General features: G+C 54.2%; 1 protein-coding gene across 1 annotated transcript in view; it reads left to right on the top strand.

Annotated features, from left to right (window-relative positions):
• The first annotated feature begins 15,176 nt into the window (after positions 1-15,176).
• Positions 15,177-19,690, top strand: part of LOC127042807 (zinc finger protein ZFP2-like) — a 41,986-nt gene continuing 37,472 nt past the window's right edge. The window contains exon 1 of the mRNA XM_050936252.1: positions 15,177-15,371. The gene's annotated coding sequence lies outside the window, so the exon portion shown is untranslated. The remainder of the gene's footprint in view (positions 15,372-19,690) is intronic.

Genomic DNA, 19,690 nt, shown 5'->3' with positions numbered 1-19,690 from the left:
ACCCTCAGGCCCGCAGGTGCAGGCAGTTCTAAAGGCCACCAGGCTTCTCCCCAGCCACAATCTATTTCCCCTGACTGGGGCTGTCTGAGCAGGGGCTAATTAGGTGCCTTTGCACCAGCACTCTGCTATAAGCCCCATCAACTAGTAAGCCACATTCCAAATGGCCCTTCCCATGATGCTTCCATCTCATGGGCCTGTAGCACCTTTAAGACCATAACCTGGTCCCTTACTTTGAAGGAACGCTCTCTGGTATGTTTGTCATACCAGGCCTTTTGCTCTTCCTGAGCATCCTTTAGGTTTTCTTTAGCAAGGGCTAAAGAGTGTCGGAGGGTGCTTTGTAGGTTGCTTACAAAGTCTAGAATGTTAGTTCCTGAAGAAGGCGTAAACCCCTCCCATTGCTGCTTCACCAACTGTAATGGCCCCTTAACCTCATGGCCGTACACAAGTTCAAATGGTGAGAACCCCAAACTGGGATGTGGTACAGCCTTGCAGGCAAAAAGCAACTGCTGCAACACTAGGTCTCAATCATTGGAGTGTTCATTTACAAATTTACATATCATGGCCCCTAAAGTTCCATTAAACCTCTGTCGCCGGCAGATAACTGCCTGAGGCCAAGCAACAGCGGGGGGATCCGTCGCCCGGTGTGCCGCCCCAATAAACACACCAGGGTGGAGAAGCAAACCAAGTTTATTTGAGATCTCAAAGCCGTGCAGGGAGACTGACTCAAACCAAGCAGAATTAAAACAAGCAGTCTGCTTCTTTATATCCATGAGAACTTTTCTCGCTGACTAGCAATCCCCCGTGTCCCCTCCCTCTTCTGTCCAGCTGCAGCATTCTCTTCTCACACACTTCTCTGTCTTCTCCCTCCCTCTCCCCTTTCTGCTGCAGAGACACGTGTGCTGTATCTAAAAGTGGCCTTGAAACTTGCTTCAGCCTAGCTTCAATGTATTACAGCAGAGAACTGGCTGTTACAGCCAAAAACTAACTGCTAACATTACATTTTTGCAACTATTAGTACATTAGGTTACACTAGGTTACACAAAGTGTTGAACATGGAGGAACAATGGTTCACTAAGGCCTACAACAGGAGGGCTTCATTGACACTTGTGATCTACCACTTTTCCGAGTTACCTTAACATTTATACCTGGTGACACCAACACCTCTCCACCAGGCCATTGGTTTGATGGTGGTAAGGGGTGTGTGGCAAATTGCCAGTACTGTTATGCTGGGTCTCACCCTTTCTCTTCTTTGGGGAAGGTTCAGGGCGCCATTGCTCGCCTTTGAACCAGTATTTTAATTACCCCACTAGTGTCCTTGAGGAGGGGAGTGGAGAGGGAGGGACCTGGGCCCACCCTCTTCTCCAGGTCCCAACCCAGAGGCCCTGAGGTTTGTGGTGAACCACTTGAACTAGCGGTTCCTTCCCCTGGGCTACTTCCCTCTCCTGCCCTTCAGCTTGGGAAGGGGCTTCTTGCCCTCCTTCTACACAAGCCAGGTGCCCCTTACCTAGGGTTTCTTTTGGATTTCCCAGCCCACCACAGCACTCCTCCAAACTTTCCTTTTGTCTCTCTTCAAAACTGTTCTCTTCTCCAACTCCTTCAAACTGCTCTCTGCTCCAACCAAACCTTCCTGCTCCAATTCCCACACTGTCTGATTGAAGCAGGGGGGTTTTATCACGACTGACTGCTGGTGCTCTAATTGGCTTCAGGTGCTCTAGTTAATCTATAGCAAACCTTCCTCCCCTTGCAGGGAATAAGGCTCCCTGCTAACACTCTCCTGCTGCCCTTTGGCCATGCTGTATCACAGGTGGCAACCAAGTGGTTCACCCCACGAGCTTCCCACAGATTTTTCATGGTCCCTGCCAGGAAATTAGTTCCCGAATCTGTAAGGATGTCGGAGGGCCAACCTACCCTGGCAAAAATGTCTGCTAAGGCCTGGCACACAGTTTTAGCCCTGGTGTTGCTTAGAGCTACTGCTTCCAGCCATCGGGTAGCAAAGTCCATGAAAGTCAGTATGTACTGCTTTCCTCTGGGGATCTTTTTTGGGAAAGGACCCAGAATATCCACAGCTACTTTCTGAAATGGGACCTCAATTATGGGGAGTGGCTGGAGAGGGGCTTTGGATTGGTCTTGGGGCTTTCCCACTTGTTGGCACACCTCACAAGACCGGACATAATTAGCAACGTCCTTGCCCATTCCCTCCCAGTGGAAGGACTTCCCCAAACGGTCTTTGGTTCTCTTCACCCCAGAATGGCCACTGGGATGATCATGAGCTAAGCTCAAGAGCTTTACCCGGTACTTAGTTGGAACTACCCACTGTCTCTGAGGACGCCAGTCTTCCTGGTGTCCACCGGAAAGAGTCTCCTTGTATAAAAGTCCTTGTTCTACAACAAACCGGGATCGGTTAGAAGAGCTGAGAGGCGGTGGGGTGCTCCGTGCTACCACCCAAGCTTTCTGAAGGCTGTCATCTGCTTCCTGCTCAGCCTGGAACTGTTCCCATGAGGCTGGAGACATCAGTTCCTCCTTAGACTGTGGACTTGGGCTTGGTCCCTCTGAAAGCGATGTAGGTGATGGGGTTGTTTTAGTTGATTGTGAACCACTTTCTGCTGGTGCACTAGGTGATATTTCAGGCTTTCGCTGAGTCTCTTGGGTAGGGCTGTCTGCTGCTTCTGCCAGTTCAGGCCCGCTGGTGCCCTCTGGCGTTGGAGATGTAGATGGGTTTGTAAGCATTGGAGTCAGTGCTGGCAATGGTTCTGGTGCTGGTTGCTTTTCCAGTTCCGGGTCTGGGATTGGAGGCATTGTGGCTGTTGCAGTTGTTGGCAGGGGATCCAGTTCCCCCACCTCTGTCTGGGTCTCTGGTAACACAGACGGGGCCTTGTGGATGGCTCAGGAACAGGGATGGTGTGGAAGCTTGCTTGGCCTGGCTGCGTGTGACCATTCCCACCCTCTTGGCTAGCTTCACATGGTTGACCAAGTCTTCCCCCAGTAGCATGGGGATGGGATAATTGTCAGAGACTGCAAAAGTCCACATTCCTGACCAGCCCTTGTACTGGACAGGCAACTCAACTGTAGGCAAGTTTACAGATTTTGACATGAATGGGTGAATTGTCACTTGGGCCTCTGGGTTGATGAATTTGGGGTCCACTAAGATTGGTGGATAGCTGACACTTGTGCTCCCGTTTCTCTCCAGGCGATAACCTTCTTTCCGCCCACTCTCAAGTTTTCCCTTCGCTCCGAAGGTATTTGAGAGGCATCTGTGCCTGGGGATCTTTCGTGTGATTGTGGTGTAATGAACTGTAATTGGTTGGGGTTCTTAGAGCAGTGGGCCTTTATATGTCCCCGTTCATTACATTTAAAACATTGCCCAGCTGACTGGTCACTGGGTCGAGGTGGGTTGCTGGAGACTGGTGAGGTGGGACAATAGGGTGTCTGGGGCTTTCCTTGGGTTGTAAGTGGGGTCTTGGGTTGCCCCCGGTGATAGGGTTTATTTTCAGTTTGCCCCCTGTGATATTCTCTCCTCTTGCTAGTAGTTTTTTTCTTTTCTGCCACTTCCACCGATCTGGCTCCAATCTCTCCCACCTTGGTTACAGTTTTGGGTTTCCCATCTAGGATGTACCTTTCTATTTCCTCAGGAACACCCTCTAAGAACTGCTCCATTTGCATTAGGAAAGACAGCTCTTCCAGAGAGTTAGCACTTGCTCCTGATATCCAGGCATCCCAATTCTTTCCAATGTGGTAGGCGTGTTGGGTAAATGACACATCTGGCTTCCACTTTAGGGCTCTGATCCGCCGACTGGCATGCTCAGGTGTTAGCCCCATTCTGATTCTGGCCTTGGTTTGAAAAAGTTTATAATTGTTCATGTGTTCCTTAGGCATTTCAGCCGCCAGCTCTGCTAAGGGCCCACTGAGCTGTGGCCTCAGCTCTATCATGTACTGGTCTGTAGGGATGCTGTACCCATGGCAGGCCCTTTCAAAATTTTCTAAGAAAGCCTCAGTATCATCACCTGCCTTGTAGGTGGGGAATTTTCTGGGATGGGAAACAGTACCTGGAGAAGGGTTGTTAGGGTTGGCTAGTACATCCTGCTTAGCCCTTGCTAATTCCAGTTCATGCTTTCTCTCTCTTTCCCCTTTGCCTCCATCTCTTTTTGTTTCATCTCCATAGCTCTCTTGTGGGCTGCTTCTTCCCTGGCTATTTCTGCATTAATTTCTAATTGTTTTAGTTCCATCCGTCTCTTATGTTCGTTGTCTTTCTCTATTGCTTCCAGCCAAGCCAGCTCTAGTTTGTTAGCTGCTGGTACTCATTTTCCTGCTTTCTTGTGCTGGCCACACCCCTCTGCAGTTCACTGAAAGTGGGATGCACTCAGCTCAGGGCAGCTTGGTTAACAGAGACTTTCTAACTAGCTACACCCGAGAGGTGAAAAGAAAGAAAACAATTCAGCTTGTAAATTCCTTTTGCTGGCTGCTTGCTCACAGCTTGAAGCCTCCTCTTAACAAAGACCCTTGTGAAAAAAACTTAACACCTCTGCCTTCAGGCTGCTTTCTAAGCAGCTAGAAAGGAGAAAAAAAATCCTACTGGCTTTTGGTTCCTAAAAAATCCCACACTGCTGCTCACCATGTCAAGGTTCCTCCCCCACTCTGAACTTTAGGGTACAGATGTGGGGACCTGCATGGACACTTCTAAGCTTAATTACTAGCTTAGATCTGGTAATACTGCCACTATCCAGAAATGTCAGTGTCTGGATCACTTCCTGTCCCCCCAAAACCTTCCCCCCCGGGCATCCTTGAGAGGCTTTTTCACCAAGTTCTTGGTGAACACTGATCCAACCCCTTGGATCTTAACACAAGGAGAATTTAACTATCCCCCCTCTTTTCCCCCACCAATCCCTGGTGAGTCCAGATCCAACCCCTTGGATCTTCACACAAGGAGAATTTAACCATCCCCCCCTCCTTTCCCCCACCAATCCCTGGTGAGTTCAGACCCAATCCCCTTGGGTCCTAAAACAAGGGAAAAAAATTAATCAGGTTCTTAAAAAGAAAGCTTTTAATTAAAGAAAGAAAAAGGAAAAATCATCTCTGTAAAATCAGGATGGAAAATACTTTACAAGGTAATCAGATTCATATAGCCCAGAGGAACCCCCTCTAGCCTTAGGTTCAAAGTTACAGCAAACAGAGGTAAAATCCTCTCAGCAAAAAGGAACATTTACAAGTTGGGAAAACAAAAATAAGACTAACATGCCTTGCCTGGCTGATTACTTACAAGTTTGAAACATGAGAGACTGATTCAGAAAGATTTGGAGAGCCTGGATTGACGTCTGGTCCCTCTTAGTCCCAAGAGCGAACAACTCCCAAAACAAAGAGCACAAACAAAGACTTCTCCCCACCAAGATTTGAAAGTATCTTATCCCCCCATTGGTCCTCTGGTCAGGTGTCAGCCAGGTTTACTGAGCTTCTTAACCCTTTACAGGTAAAAGAGGCATTAACCCTTAACTATCTGTTTATGACAGGTGCCTTTGCACCAGCACTCTGCTACAAGCCCCAACAACTAGTAAGCCCCATTCTAGTCTCGTTTACAGCTGTGTAAACCCAAAGTAATGACCAGGGCAGGCTCTAGGTTTTTTGCTGCTCCAAGCAAAAGAAATTTTGGCTCTCCTCTTTGCCCCGGGCTTTTTTTTTTTTTTTTTTGGCTTTTACACATTTGCACTTTGCAGTTTTGATTTGACTGCTTAAAATAAAAAAAAAGGAAAACAGAGAATTTGTAGTTAGTGAAATAAAACAATTTCCTCCTAGTAAAAAGAACAGGAGTACTTGTGGCATCTTAGAGACTAACAAAGGTATTTCAGCATAAGCTTTCATGGGCTACAGCCCACTTCATCTGATGAGCTGTAGCCCACAAAAGCTTATGCTAAAATAAATGTGTTAGTCTCTAAAGTGCCACAAGGACACCTGTTCTTTTTGCGGACACAGACTAACATGGCTGCTATTCTGAAACCTTTCCTAATAGTGTAATTTTAACATTTAATTTTAACAAAACCCTCCCACCTGGCCCAACTCTTACCTTGCTGCGGAACTGGCCCGAAGTGGATTCATCTCCCAACACCGCTGCTCCCAGGGCCAGGGGTTGGGGTTCCTGCTGGATCCCACCCACGCTCATCCTTCGTCTTTGCCTTGGCCCTGGCACGAGCAGGACTCAGCCCGGACTGCCACTCTGCTCCCCTCTCCTGGCAGGAAGCTGTGCAGAAGAGAGGAGGAGGAGGAGGAGGACGAGGCAGAGGTGGAGACAAGCCGAGTAGGAGAGCAGGGCCACGCTACCAGCTCCCACCTGGGGGGTGGGAGGTGGCTGCTGACCACAGGGGAGCAGCGGGGACAAGCCGAGGAGGAGTGGCCTGTCCTCTGCAGCCGGGGAAGGGCCGCGCCACTGGCTCCCGTCGCTCTTCTGCCATCAGCAGCCAACCCCCCCAGCCCACTACCCCAGGCGGAGCCGGTAGTGCGGCTCTTTCCCAGCTGCAGAGGACAGGCCACTTCTCAGCTTGTTCGTGCCGCTCTCCCGTGGTCAGGGGCCACTCCCCACCCCCCAGGCGGGAGCCAGGAGCGCGGCCCTGCCCCTGCTGCAGAGGACGGGCCACTCCTCAGCTTGTTCGTGCCGCTCTCCCGCGGTCAGGGGCCACTCCCCACCCCCCAGGCGGAGCCGGTAGTGCGGCTCTTTCCCAGCTGTAGAGGACGGGCCACTTCTCAGCTTGTTCGTGCCGCTCTCCCGCGGTCAGGGGCCACTCCCCACCCCCCAGGCGGGAGCCAGGAGCGCGGCCCTGCCCCTGCTGCAGAGGACGGGCCGCTCCTCAGTTTGTTCGTGCCGCTCTCCCGCAGTCAGCAGCCACCCCCACCCTCCCAAGCGGGGGGGACAAGCCGAGGAGAAGCGGCCTGTCCTCTGCAGCCAGGCAGGGCCGCGCTACCGGCTTCTGCCTGAGGGGTCGGGGGTGGCAGCTGCCCGCGGGAGAGCGGCGGGGACAGGTTCCCCACTTAGCTAACTCCCTGCCCTGCCGCACTCGGTGGCAGAACAACAGGCTGGTTACCGTCCCCCGGGGCAGTCAGGATCCAGCCGGGACACTGCTTTTGGTATGAGCTGGGGCTCCATATGCCGCCCCATATATTTTGCCGCCCTAGGCAACTGCTTGCTTAGCTGGTGCCTAGAGCCGCACCTGGTAATGACACTGATGTCTGGTGTGTGTTTGTGTGTGTGTGCACGTGCATCTAGTTACCTTGAGTGTGCAACCCTCTGATCATATCACCATTACCCTCAACTTCCCTCTCCCACCGTATTGCTGTTTGTTCATTGTGCTCCCTTGTGGATCCCATTTCAAACACAGCAGAACAAACATGTGTCTCTATAATTACTCTTAGGACACAGATATTGCCATCCTGGGATAGGTGCAGCTAGTGCAGTCTGGTCTGACCCGTGCTCCGGGGGTGAGATTCTGGCTCTGCTGAAGTGAACGGCAAAGCTCCTAGAGACTTCACCAGTGCCAGGATTTCATCCCAAGGTATGCTGTAAATTCCAGCTCATATTAACTCATAGACTCATAGACTCTAGGACTGGAAGGGACCTCAAGAGGTCATCGAGTCCAGTCCCCTGCCCTCATGGCAGGACCAAATATTGTCTAGACCATCCCTAATAGACATTTATCTAACCTACTCTTAAATATCTCCAGAGATGGAGATTCCACAACTTCCCTAGGCAATCTATTCCAGTGTTTAACTACCCTGACAGTTAGGAACTTTTTCCTAATGTCCAACCTAAATCTCCCTTGCTGCAGTTTAAGCCCATTGCTTCTTGTTCTATCATTGGAGGCTAAGGTGAACAAGTTTTCTCCCTCCTCCTGATGACACCCTTTGAGATACCTGAAAACTGCTATCATGTCCCCTCTCAGTTTTCTCTTTTCCAAACTAAACAAACCCAATTCCTTCAGCCTTCCTTCATAGGTCATGTTCTCAAGACCTTTAATCATTCTTGTTGCTCTTCTCTGGACCCTCTCCAATTTCTCCACATCTTTCTTGAAATGCGGTGCCCAGAACTGGACACAATACTCCAGTTGAGGCCTAACCAGCGCAGAGTAAAGCGGAGGAATGACTTCTCGTGTCTTGTTTACAACACACCTGTTAATGCATCCCAGAATCACGTTTGCTTTTTTTGCAACAGTATCACACTGTTGACTCATATTAAGCTTGTGGTCTACTAGGACCCCTAGATCTCTTTCTGCCATACTCCTTCCTAGACAGTCTCTTCCCATTCTGTATGTGTGAAACTGATTGTTCCTTCCTAAGTGGAGCACTTTGCATTTATCTTCATTGAACTTCATCCTGTTTACCTCAGACCATTTCTCCAATTTGTCCAGATCATTTTGAATTTTAACCCTGTCCTCCAAAGCAGTTGCAATCCCTCCCAGTTTGGTATCGTCTGCAAACTTAATAAGCGTACTTTCTATGCCAACATCTGAATCATTGATGAAGATATTGAACAAAGCCGGTCCCAAAACAGACCCCTGCGGAACCCCACTTGTTATACCTTTCCAGTAGGATTGGGAGCCATTAATAACTACTCTCTGAGTACGGTTATCCAGCCAGTTATGTACCCACCTTATAGTAGCCCCATCTAAATTGTACTTTCCTAGTTTATCTATAAGAATATCATGCGAGACCGTATCAAATGCCTTACTAAAGTCTAGGTATATCACATCCACCGCTTCTCCCTTATCCACAAGGCTCGTTATCCTATCAAAGAATGTTATCAGATTAGTTTGACATGATTTGTTCTTTACAAATCCATGCTGGCTATTCCCTATCACCTTACCACCTTCCAAGTGTTTGCAGATGATTTCTTTAATTACCTGCTCCATTATCTTCCCTGGCACAGAAGTTAAACTAACTGGTCTGTAGTTTCCTGGGTTGTTTTTATTTCCCTTTTTATAGATGGGCACTATATTTGCCCCCTTCCAGTCTTCTGGAATCTCCCCCGTCTCCCATGATTTCCCAAAGATAATAGCTAGAGACTCAGATACCTCCTCTATTAACTCCTTGAGTATTCTAGGATGCATTTCATCAGGCCCTGGTGACTTGCAGGCATCTAACTTTTCTAAGTGATTTTTTACTTGCTCTTTTTTTATTTTATCTTCTAAACCTACCCTCTTCCTGTAAGCATTCACTATACTAGACATTCCTTCAGACTTCTCAGTGAAGACCGAAACAAAGAAGTCATTAAGCATCTCTGCCATTTCCAAGTCTCCCGTTACTGTTTCCCCCTCCTCACTGAGCAGTGGGCCTACTCTGTCCTTGGCCTTCCTCTTGCTTCTAATGTATTGATAAAAAGTCTTCTTGTTTCCCTTTATTCCCATAGCTAGTTTGAGCTCATTTTGTGCCTTTGCCTTTCTAATCTTGCCTCTGCATTCCTGTGTTATTTGCCTATATTCGTCCTTTGTGATCTGACCTAGTTTCCATTTTTTATATGACTCCTTTTTGTTTTGTAGGTCACGCAAGATCTCATGGTTAAGCCAAGGTGGTCTTTTGCCACATTTTCTATCTTTCCTAACCATCGGAATAGCTTGCTTTTGGGCCCTTAATAGCGTCCCTTTGAAAAACTGCCAACTCTCCTCAGTTGTTTTTCCCCTCAGTCTTGATTCCCATGGGACCTTACCTATCAGCTCTCTGAGCTTACCAAAATCCGCCTTCCTGAAATCCATTGTCTCTATTTTGCTGTACTCCTTTCTACCCTTCCTTAGAATTGCAAACTCTATGACTTCATGATCACTTTCACCCAAGCTTCCTTCTACTTTCAAATTCTCAACAAGTTCCTCCCTATTTGTTAAAATCAAGTCTAGAACAGCTTCCCCCCTAGTAGCTTTTTCAACTTTCTGAAATAAAAAGTTGTCTGCAATGCAGTCCAGGAACTTATTGGATAGTCTGTGCCCCGCGGTGTTATTTTCCCAACATATATCTGGATAGTTGAAGTCCCCCATCACCACCAAATCTTGGGCTTTGGATGATTTTGTTAGTTGTTTGAAAAAAGCCTCATCCACCTCTTCCACCTGATTAGGTGGCCTGTAGTAGACTCCCAGCACGACATCACCCGTGTTTTTTACCCCTTTTAGCCTAACCCAGACACTCTCCACACTTCCGTCTCCTATGTCCATCTCCACCTCAGTCCAAGTGTGTACATTTTTAATATATAAGGCAACACCTCCTCCCTTTTTCCCGTCTATCCTTCTTGAGCAAACTATACCCATCCACACCAACATTCCAGTCGTGTGTATTATCCCACCAAGTTTCAGTAATGCCAACAATGTCATAGTTGTATTTATTTATTAGCACTTCCAGTTCTTCCTGCTTATTACCCATACTTCTTGCATTTGTATATAGGCATCTAAGATACTGGTTTGATCTTGCCTCCCAGCTTTGCCCTGACCCTCCTTTCTCTCTGCCATTATAGCCCGTGCTCCCTCCTGTTTCCAACCCATCTATTGGGTTAACACTATAACTGATGCTGTTTTGTCCTTTTAGTTACCAGACACTAAACAGAAGATCAAAGGCCAGCATGGCAGCTGTCAATCACAGACTCCAGTGCTGTAACATTCACCCAGTCGGTATCCCTGGCACAGAGGAGCTGCACGTCTGGATCTCCATCTCCCTCTGCTCCATGTACATTACTGCACTGCTAGGGAACTCTGTCCTATTATTTATCATAGCAGCAGAGCAAAGCCTCTGTGAGCCCATGTGCCTTGGCTGATCTGCTATTACCTACCACCAGCATCCCCAAGATGCTGCCATATTCTGGTTCAGGGCTGGGGAAATGTCCTTTGGCACTTTACTCAGATGTTCTTTATTCATTTAACCTTCGTTGCAGAGTTCGCAATACTGCTGGTGATGGCATTTGATCGGTACGTTGCCATCTGCAACCCCAGCTGTATTAACGCACTCGCCATATGGAGAATAGAGCCGGCAGCTCTAATTAGAAGTCTCTGTATAGTTCTCCCATTCATCTTGCCGCTTCGAAGGTGCCGCACCGCATTATTCATCAATCTTACTGTGAGCATATGGACATAGGCAGCTTGGCCTGTGCCAGCAGAAAAGCCAACGTTGTGTATGGCTTAAGAGTTGCTCTGTTGTTAACAGGGCTAGATGTTGCATTTATCACTGTGTCTTATACTCTGATCCTCAGGGCCATCTTCCAGCTGCCATCCATGGACGCCTGGCTCACGGCTCTCAGCCCCTGCAGCTCCCACATCGGTTTCATGCTATTGTTCTACACACTGGCCTTTTTCTCATTTTTCACACACCGCTTTGGGGGCCACAGTGTCCTGGGTCACATTCACCTGTGAAGGCTTGGCCAGTGTTTGGATCCAACCGCTGCCACTCTCGGATGGCTGTCTTGCGGCTCACATGAAAACAAGTGGAGATCAGAGTCCATTTTGTAGGGAATGGCATCCACAGCACCAAATTGACCACTTCTCTGTCTCTATTTCCCAGTCTCTGCAGAGAGACCAAAGAGATTGGATCAACCACGGGACGGGGTCTCTCCGGGTCCGGGTTGTGGCACGTTGGCTGGTCAGCATGACGGGAACTTGCACGGGCACTGCCTGTGCTCTACGTCTGGGCATAATTGCAGAATAGGAGCTGCACCAGGCCTCTTTGCCTGGCCAAGGATACCTTCCAGGCAATTCCCTGGAGCAATGAGCTGCCCCTTGGCATTGAGGTTCAGAGTCAGAACTGCACAGTGACAACGACTAGCCAGAGCCCCACTGCTCCCCAAGACAAAGCAGCAAAGCACATTTCCCAGCAAAGCACATTTCCCACTCCCTGAGCTTTTCAAGGGGAAGGAGCCGCTCGAGGGCTAGCACCGTTCCTGTCCCATCCCCCACAGACCAGGAGTCTGTTTTTCATGTGAGTGCCCAGGTCACATGTACTGAGACTGCCCTTACGTTTGCTACAGGCAGGCTTGGACAGCGGAAAGCTGGGCATGCAGGCTGAGCCTGTCACAAGAAAAGGGACGGAGGGCATAGGCCTAGCTTGCTGTGGGGACGGCCGAACCCTTGTCAGGAACCATTTAGCAGGGGCTGGGGAATATCTAGGGGGAGCAGGGAGATGGCACTAGTGAGACTATTACCGAATACCGTGTCCAGTTCTGCTATCCACACTTCCAAAACAGATGTTGAAAACTGAAAACTGTTCAGAAAAGAGCTGCAAGAATGATTCAAGGTTAGAAAAACCTACCATATAGCTACAGACTTAAAAAGTTCAACCTACAGAGTTGATCCAAGAGAATTTTATGAGGTGACTTGATCATGGTCTACAGGTAAGAGATTTCTGTCAGCAGAAGGCTCTTTCATCTAGCAGACACAGGCATAACTAGCCCAAATTTTAACAATGGGGGTAATGAACCATGGAAACAATTTACTAAGGGAGGCATTGGATTTTCCTTCCCCTGAAGTCTTTAAATCAAGACTGGATCCCTTTCTGAGAGATCTGCTCGGACTCAGAAGTTACAGACTAGATGCAGAAATTACTGGGTGAACATCTCTGTCCTATGCTATGCCAGAGGCCATGGCAGATCATCATAATAGTCCCTGGACCTCATTACCATAGTACCTGAGCTTCTTACACTCATGAACAGATTTTATCCTCTGGACCACTGGGAGGCAAGGAAGTATATCACTAGAGAGGCTAAAGGGCAGGCAAGGGAAAGGCCAGAGTCAAGAGTCCAAGTGAGGCTGTTGCTTAGGTTACAGATTTGACATATGATCCGGTGTATTGCTAGGGGATGGGATAGGTCAGACCTGACCCCGCATCTATGATCGAGCTAATCTCTGTTTGCAGCGTTGGTGTAGCCCGGTCCACCCCAGCATATTAGAGACAAGGTGGGGGAGGTGATATATTTTTATTGGAACAATTTATGCTGATGGAAGACACAAGCTTCCAAGCTACTCAGACCAAACTAAGAGCTCATTACAAAAGCAGCTTTGCCTCTCCTGGAATTGACACCTCCTCGTCTATTATCCAGAGCGGACTACATCCACCCTGAGCGAATTGGCCCTGTTAACACTGGCTCTCCACTTGTGAGGTAAGTCCCTTCTCTTCATGTGCCATTATATAATTCCTGCATCTGTAACTTTCACTCCATGCATCTGAAGAAGTGGGTTTTACCCACAAAAGCTTATGCCCAAATAAATCTGCTAGTCTTTAAGGTGTCACCGGACTCCTTGTTGTTTTTGTGGATACAGACTACCCCGGCTACCCTGATACTCGAAAGCGTGTCTCTTTCACCTACAGAGGATGGTAAATAAAAGATAATACCTTCCCCACCTTGTCTCTCTGCTATCCACTCTCTGGTATTTTGCAAGAGCATCCAGTTTAAAGCCAAAGGTTAGAGAACTAAATCCACAGTGATAAATGACCTGAGCGGTACTGAGCATTTGCAGCTCCCCCTGAAGTAGATGGGAGCTCAGTGTCTCTGACAATCAGGCTCCTCATGTAGGAGACTAAATACAAATGTCAGAGCCTAACTGTAGCCACTCAGCTTTGAGCACTTTGGGCTAAGTGATTTGTTCAAGGCCTCGCAGTTAGTCAGTGTCAAAGGCTCTCCCCCGAAGTAGTGCTCCCCAGATCTGGTACCTAGAACGCGGAACTGTCAAGTCTCAAGGTATCTCACATCTCTTCTAAAGCCCCAGCTCCTGAAGTCATGTGCTAATACACAAATCTCAGCTTTCATTTTTTCTAGAGGAGGTTTGCTGACAGAGGAAAAAACGTTTGAAATGTGAACCTGACTGTGCTTTGGGGCGGGGTCCCATCTAACTCCTGATTTTGAACAGCTGTGGCTGGTGATGCTAAGACCCAGCTCTGCATCCTCTGCTACCACAGGGAGGTTTGGTCTGAAGTTCTGTTTCAGGCCCATCTTTAATAATCACCACCCACAAAGCAGAGGGGCTGGGTCCGTACTCAATACCTAAAAGGAGAGAGACACCTAATGAACAGAGTGACCAACTCCAGATTCTGAGCATGGTACTGAGAGCTAGGAACTAACTCCTGATGTGCTTCGGCAGGTCACCGCGCATGGTTTAGGTCTTTATAAAATGCCCCTCACTGTCGCATCTCGGCAGATAAGTGGGGAGGGGCAGAGCTATGTAAACCACCTTGAAAATAATGCTTGCCCTTCTCCACCCAAGGCTGTCAGTCCAGACTACAAACACGGGTGAATTAAGACTCACAAACCCATTGCAATGTGGGCCTGAGCCTGATTGTACAGATGGGAAAACCAAGTCACAAAGCAGTTAGTCATTTTCTTCAAAAGTCTTTGGGTCCTGGAGATCCTCAGAAAATTAAGTCATACAAGTCTCCAAATGGGGGGCCCCCAAATCTCAAGCAGACAAAATGAATGGGAAATGCTGGTAAAATTGGTGTAACTGATGTGGTCATACAGCAAGGCTCGGGCAAAGATTAGAACAGAACCCAGGAGTCCAGGTTCCCAGCCTCGCCCACTGCTTACTCTCTAACCCCTAGACACCCTCCTCTCCTCCTGGAGCTGGGGGCAGAACCCAGGAGTCCGGGCTCTGAGCACCCCACTAACCCATAGACCCCCTCCTCCCTAGCTAGGAACAGAACCCAGGAGTGCAAACTCCCACCACCATACCTGTAACCCCCTCCTCCCAGCCGGGGGCGGAACCCAGGAGTCCGGGCTGTAACAGCCTCCCCCCTCCCACCCCTCCAGCTGGCCAGCAGACCCCAGGAGTGCTTCACTTCCCATCCCTAAACCCCTCCCCCCCAGCCAGGGGCAGAACCCAGGAGTCCGGGCTGTAACACCCCCTCCCCCCAGCCGGGGGCGGAACCCAGGAGTCCGGGCTGTAACAGCCTCCCCCCTCCCACCCCTCCAGCTGGCCAGCAGAACCCAGGAGTGCTTCACTTCCCATCCCTAAACCCCTCCCCCCCAGCCAGGGGCGGAACCCAGGAGTCCGGGCTGTAACACCCCCTCCCCCCAGCCGGGGGCGGAACCCAGGAGTCCGGGCTGTAACAGCCTCCCCCCTCCCACCCCTACAGCTGGCCAGCAGACCCCAGGAGTGCAACTTCCCATCCCTAAACCACCCCCCCCCAGCCAGGGGCGGAACCCAGGAGTCCGGGCCCCCGGCCAGCGCCCAGCCCCCCGCCCCCCGGGCTGGCGGAGGCAGCGAGCCGCGGCGGCCGCTCTCCAATCCGGGCCCTGCCTGGCCGAGCCCGGCCCGCCCCGTGCCCGCGTCCTGCCCAGCCACTTCCTGCCGGGCGGCGCCGGGCGGCCGGGACCCGAGCCGAACCGAACCGCAGCGAAGCACCGCGAGCCCGGGGCCCGCCGAGCCCGGCTGCAGGTAACGCGCCCGGCGCAGCAGCCAGCCCGGGGGGGGAACCAGCCCGGCTGCAGCCTGCGGGGACGGGCCAGGGGACCCCCCACACCCAGGGGGGCCGGGACCCCCCCCGCAACACACCCAGGGGGCCTGGGACCCCCCCCAACACACACACCCACCCAGAGGGGCTCGGACCCCCCCCCCACACACACCCCCACACCCAGGGGGGCTGGGACCCCCCCCCAACACACACACCCACACCCAGGGGGTCTGGGACCCCCCCCTCCAACACACACACCCACACCCAGGGGGGCTGGGACCCCCCCCTCCAACACACACACCCACACCCAGGGGGGCTGGGACCCCCTCCCCCAACACACACACCCACACCCAGGGGGGCTGGGACCCCCCCTCCAACACACACACCCACACCCACACCCAGGGGGGCTGGGACCCCCCCTCCAACACACACACCCACACCCAGGGGGGCTGGGACCCCCCCTCCAACACACACACCCACACCCAGGGGGGCTGGGACCCCCCCTCCAACACCCACACCCAGGGGGGCTGGGACCCCCCCTCCAACACACACACCCACACCCAGCGGGGCTGGGACCCCCCCCTCCAACACACACACCCACACCCAGGGGGGCTGGGACCCCCCCCTCCAACACACACACCCACACCCAGGGGGGCTGGGACCCCCCCCCCCAACACACACACCCACACCCAGGGGGGCTGGGACCCCCCCTCCAACACACACACCCACACCCAGGGGGGCTGGGACCCCCCCCCAACACCCACACCCAGGGGGGCTGGGACCCCCCCCTCCAACACACACACCCACACCCAGGGGGGCTGGGACCCCCCCCTCCAACACACACACCCACACCCAGGGGGGCTGGGACCCCCCCCTCCAACACACACACACACACCCAGGGGGGCTGGGACTCCCTCCTCCAACACACACACCCACACCCAGGGGGGCTGGGACCCCCCCCTCCAACACACACACCCACACCCAGGGGGGCTGGGACCCCCCCTCCAACACACACACCCACACCCAGGGGGGCTGGGACCCCCCCTCCAACACCCCACACCCAGGGGGGCTGGGACCCCCCCTCCAACACACACACCCACACCCAGCGGGGCTGGGACCCCCCCCTCCAACACACACACCCACACCCAGGGGGGCTGGGACCCCCCCTCCAACACCCACACCCACACCCAGGGGGGCTGGGACCCCCCCTCCAACACCCACACCCAGGGGGGCTGGGACCCCCCCTCCAACACCCACACCCAGGGGGGCTGGGACCCCCCCCTCCAACACACACACCCACACCCAGCGGGGCTGGGACCCCCCCCTCCAACACACACACCCACACCCAGCGGGGCTGGGACCCCCCCCCTCCAACACACACACCCACACCCAGGGGGGCTGGGACCCCCCCCTCCAACACACACACCCACACCCAGGGGGGCTGGGACCCCCCCTCCAACACCCACACCCAGGGGGGCTGGGACCCCCCCTCCAACACACACACCCACACCCAGGGGGGCTGGGACCCCCCCTCCAACACACACACCCACACCCAGGGGGGCTGGGACCCCCTCCCGCAACACACACACACACACCCAGGGGGGCTGGGACCCCCCCCTCCAACACACACACCCACACCCAGGGGGGCTGGGACCCCCCCTCCAACACACACACCCACACCCAGGGGGGCTGGGACCCCCCCCTCCAACACACACACCCACACCCAGGGGGGCTGGGACCCCCTCCTCCAACACACACACACACACCCAGCGGGGCTGGGACCCCCCCCTCCAACACACACACCCACACCCAGGGGGGCTGGGACCCCCCCCTCCAACACACACACCCACACCCAGGGGGGCTGGGACCCCCCCCCTCCAACACACACACCCACACCCAGGGGGGCTGGGACCCCCTCCCCCAACACACACACACACACCCAGGGGGGCTGGGACCCCCTCCCCCAACACACACACACACACCCAGGGGGGCTGGGACCCCCTCCTCCAACACACACACACACACCCAGGGGGGCTGGGACCCCCTCCTCCAACACACACACACACACCCAGCGGGGCTGGGACCCCCCCCTCCAACACACACACCCACACCCAGGGGGGCTGGGACCCCCCCCCTCCAACACACACACCCACACCCAGGGGGGCTGGGACCCCCCCCTCCAACACACACACCCACACCCAGGGGGGCTGGGACCCCCCCTCCAACACCCACACCCAGGGGGGCTGGGACCCCCCCTCCAACACCCACACCCACACCCAGGGGGGCTGGGACCCCCCCTCCAACACACACACCCACACCCAGGGGGGCTGGGACCCCCCCTCCAACACACACACCCACACCCAGGGGGGCTGGGACCCCCCCTCCAACACACACACCCCCACCCAGGGGGGCTGGGACCCCCCCCGCAACACACCCCCACCCAGAGGGGCTGGGACCCCCCCCGCAACACACCCCCACCCAGGGGGGCTGGGACCCCCGCAACACACCCCCACCCAGAGGGGCTGGGACCTCCCCCCGCAACACACCGAGGGGGGCTGGGACCCCCCCAACACACCCAGGGGGGCTGGGACCCCCCCAACACACACCTACCCAGAGGGGCTGGGACCCCCCCCGCAACACACCCAGGGGGGCTGGGACCCCCCAACACACACCCAACCAGAGGGGCTGGGACCCCCCACCGCAACACACCCAGAGCTGCTGGGACCCCCCCCCCAACACACACACACACCCAGAGCTGCTGGGACCCCCCCCAACACACACACACACCCAGAGCTGCTGGGACCCCCCCCAACACACACACACACCCAGAGCTGCTGGGACCCCCCCCAACACACACACACCCAGAGCGGCTGGGAGCCGCCCCGCAACACACACACACACCCAGAGGGGCTGGGAACCCCCCCCCGCAACACACCCAGAGGGGCTGGGAACCCCCCCCCGCAACACACCCAGAGGGGCTGGGAACCCCCCCCCGCAACACACCCAGAGGGGCTGGGAACCCCCCCCCGCAACACACCCAGAGGGGCTGGGAACCCCCCCCCGCAACACACCCAGGGGGGCTGGGACCCTCCCCCCGCAACACACCCAGGGGGGCTGGGACCCCCCCCGCAACACACACACGCACTCAGGGGGGCTGGGACCCCCCTCGCAATGCACTCAGGGGGGCTGGGACCCCCCCCCGCAACGCGCACACACAGAGCTGCTGGGACCCCCCCCAACACACACACAGAGCTGCTGGGACCCCCCCCAACACACACACACACACACACACACACAGAGCTCCTGGGACCCCCCCCAACACACACACACACACACAGAGCTTCTGGGACCCCCTCCCCCAACACACACACACACAGAGCTGCTGGGACCCCCTCCCCCAACACACACACACACAGAGCTGCTGAGACCCCCCCCAACACACACACACACAGAGCTGCTGGGATCCTCTCCCCCAACACACACCCAGAGGGGCTGGGGCCCCCCCCAACACACACACACACACACACAGCTGCTGGGACCCCTCCCCAGCACACACACACACACATCCAGAGCTGCTGGGACCCCCCCCAACACACACACCCAGAGCTGCTGGGAACCGCCCCCTGCCCAACATGCGCGCACACACACAGAGCTGCTGGGAAGCCCCCCCAACGCGTACGCTCACACACACATTCACAGAGCTGCTGGGATAGGCACACCAACACACATACACGCACGCGCACACACACACACAGCTGCTGGAATCCCCCCAACACACACACACACACACACAAACACACACACAGAGCTGCTGGGAGCCCCCTCCAACACGCGTGTGCTCACAGAGCTGCTGGGTATCCCCCCCAACGCGTGCGCGCACACACAGCTGCTGGGAGACCCCCCGCAACACACACACAGCTGATGGGAGCCCCTCCAACACACACACACACAGCTCCTGTGATCCCCCCCAACACACACACACACACACCCCTGCTGGGAGCCCCCCGAACACACACACACAGCTGCTGGGAGCCCCCCAAACACACACACACACACAGAGCTGCTGGGAATTCCCCCCAAAGCGCGCGCGCACACAGCTGCTGGGAGCCCCCCCGAACACACACACAGCTGCTGGGAGCCCCCCCAACACACACACAGAGCTGCTGGGATCCCCCCCAACACACACACACGCACGCACACACACAGCTGCTGGGATCCCCCCCAACACACGCGCGCGCGCACACACACACACAGCTGCTCGGGTCCCCCCCAACACACACACACACACACACACACACAGAGC

Source organism: Gopherus flavomarginatus, chromosome 1 (assembly GCF_025201925.1).
Source record: "Gopherus flavomarginatus isolate rGopFla2 chromosome 1, rGopFla2.mat.asm, whole genome shotgun sequence".
In the NCBI taxonomy this organism is placed as follows: Eukaryota; Metazoa; Chordata; order Testudines; family Testudinidae; genus Gopherus; species Gopherus flavomarginatus.
Note: the sequence above shows the minus strand (reverse complement) of the source record. Positions and strands in the feature narration are given on the sequence as shown.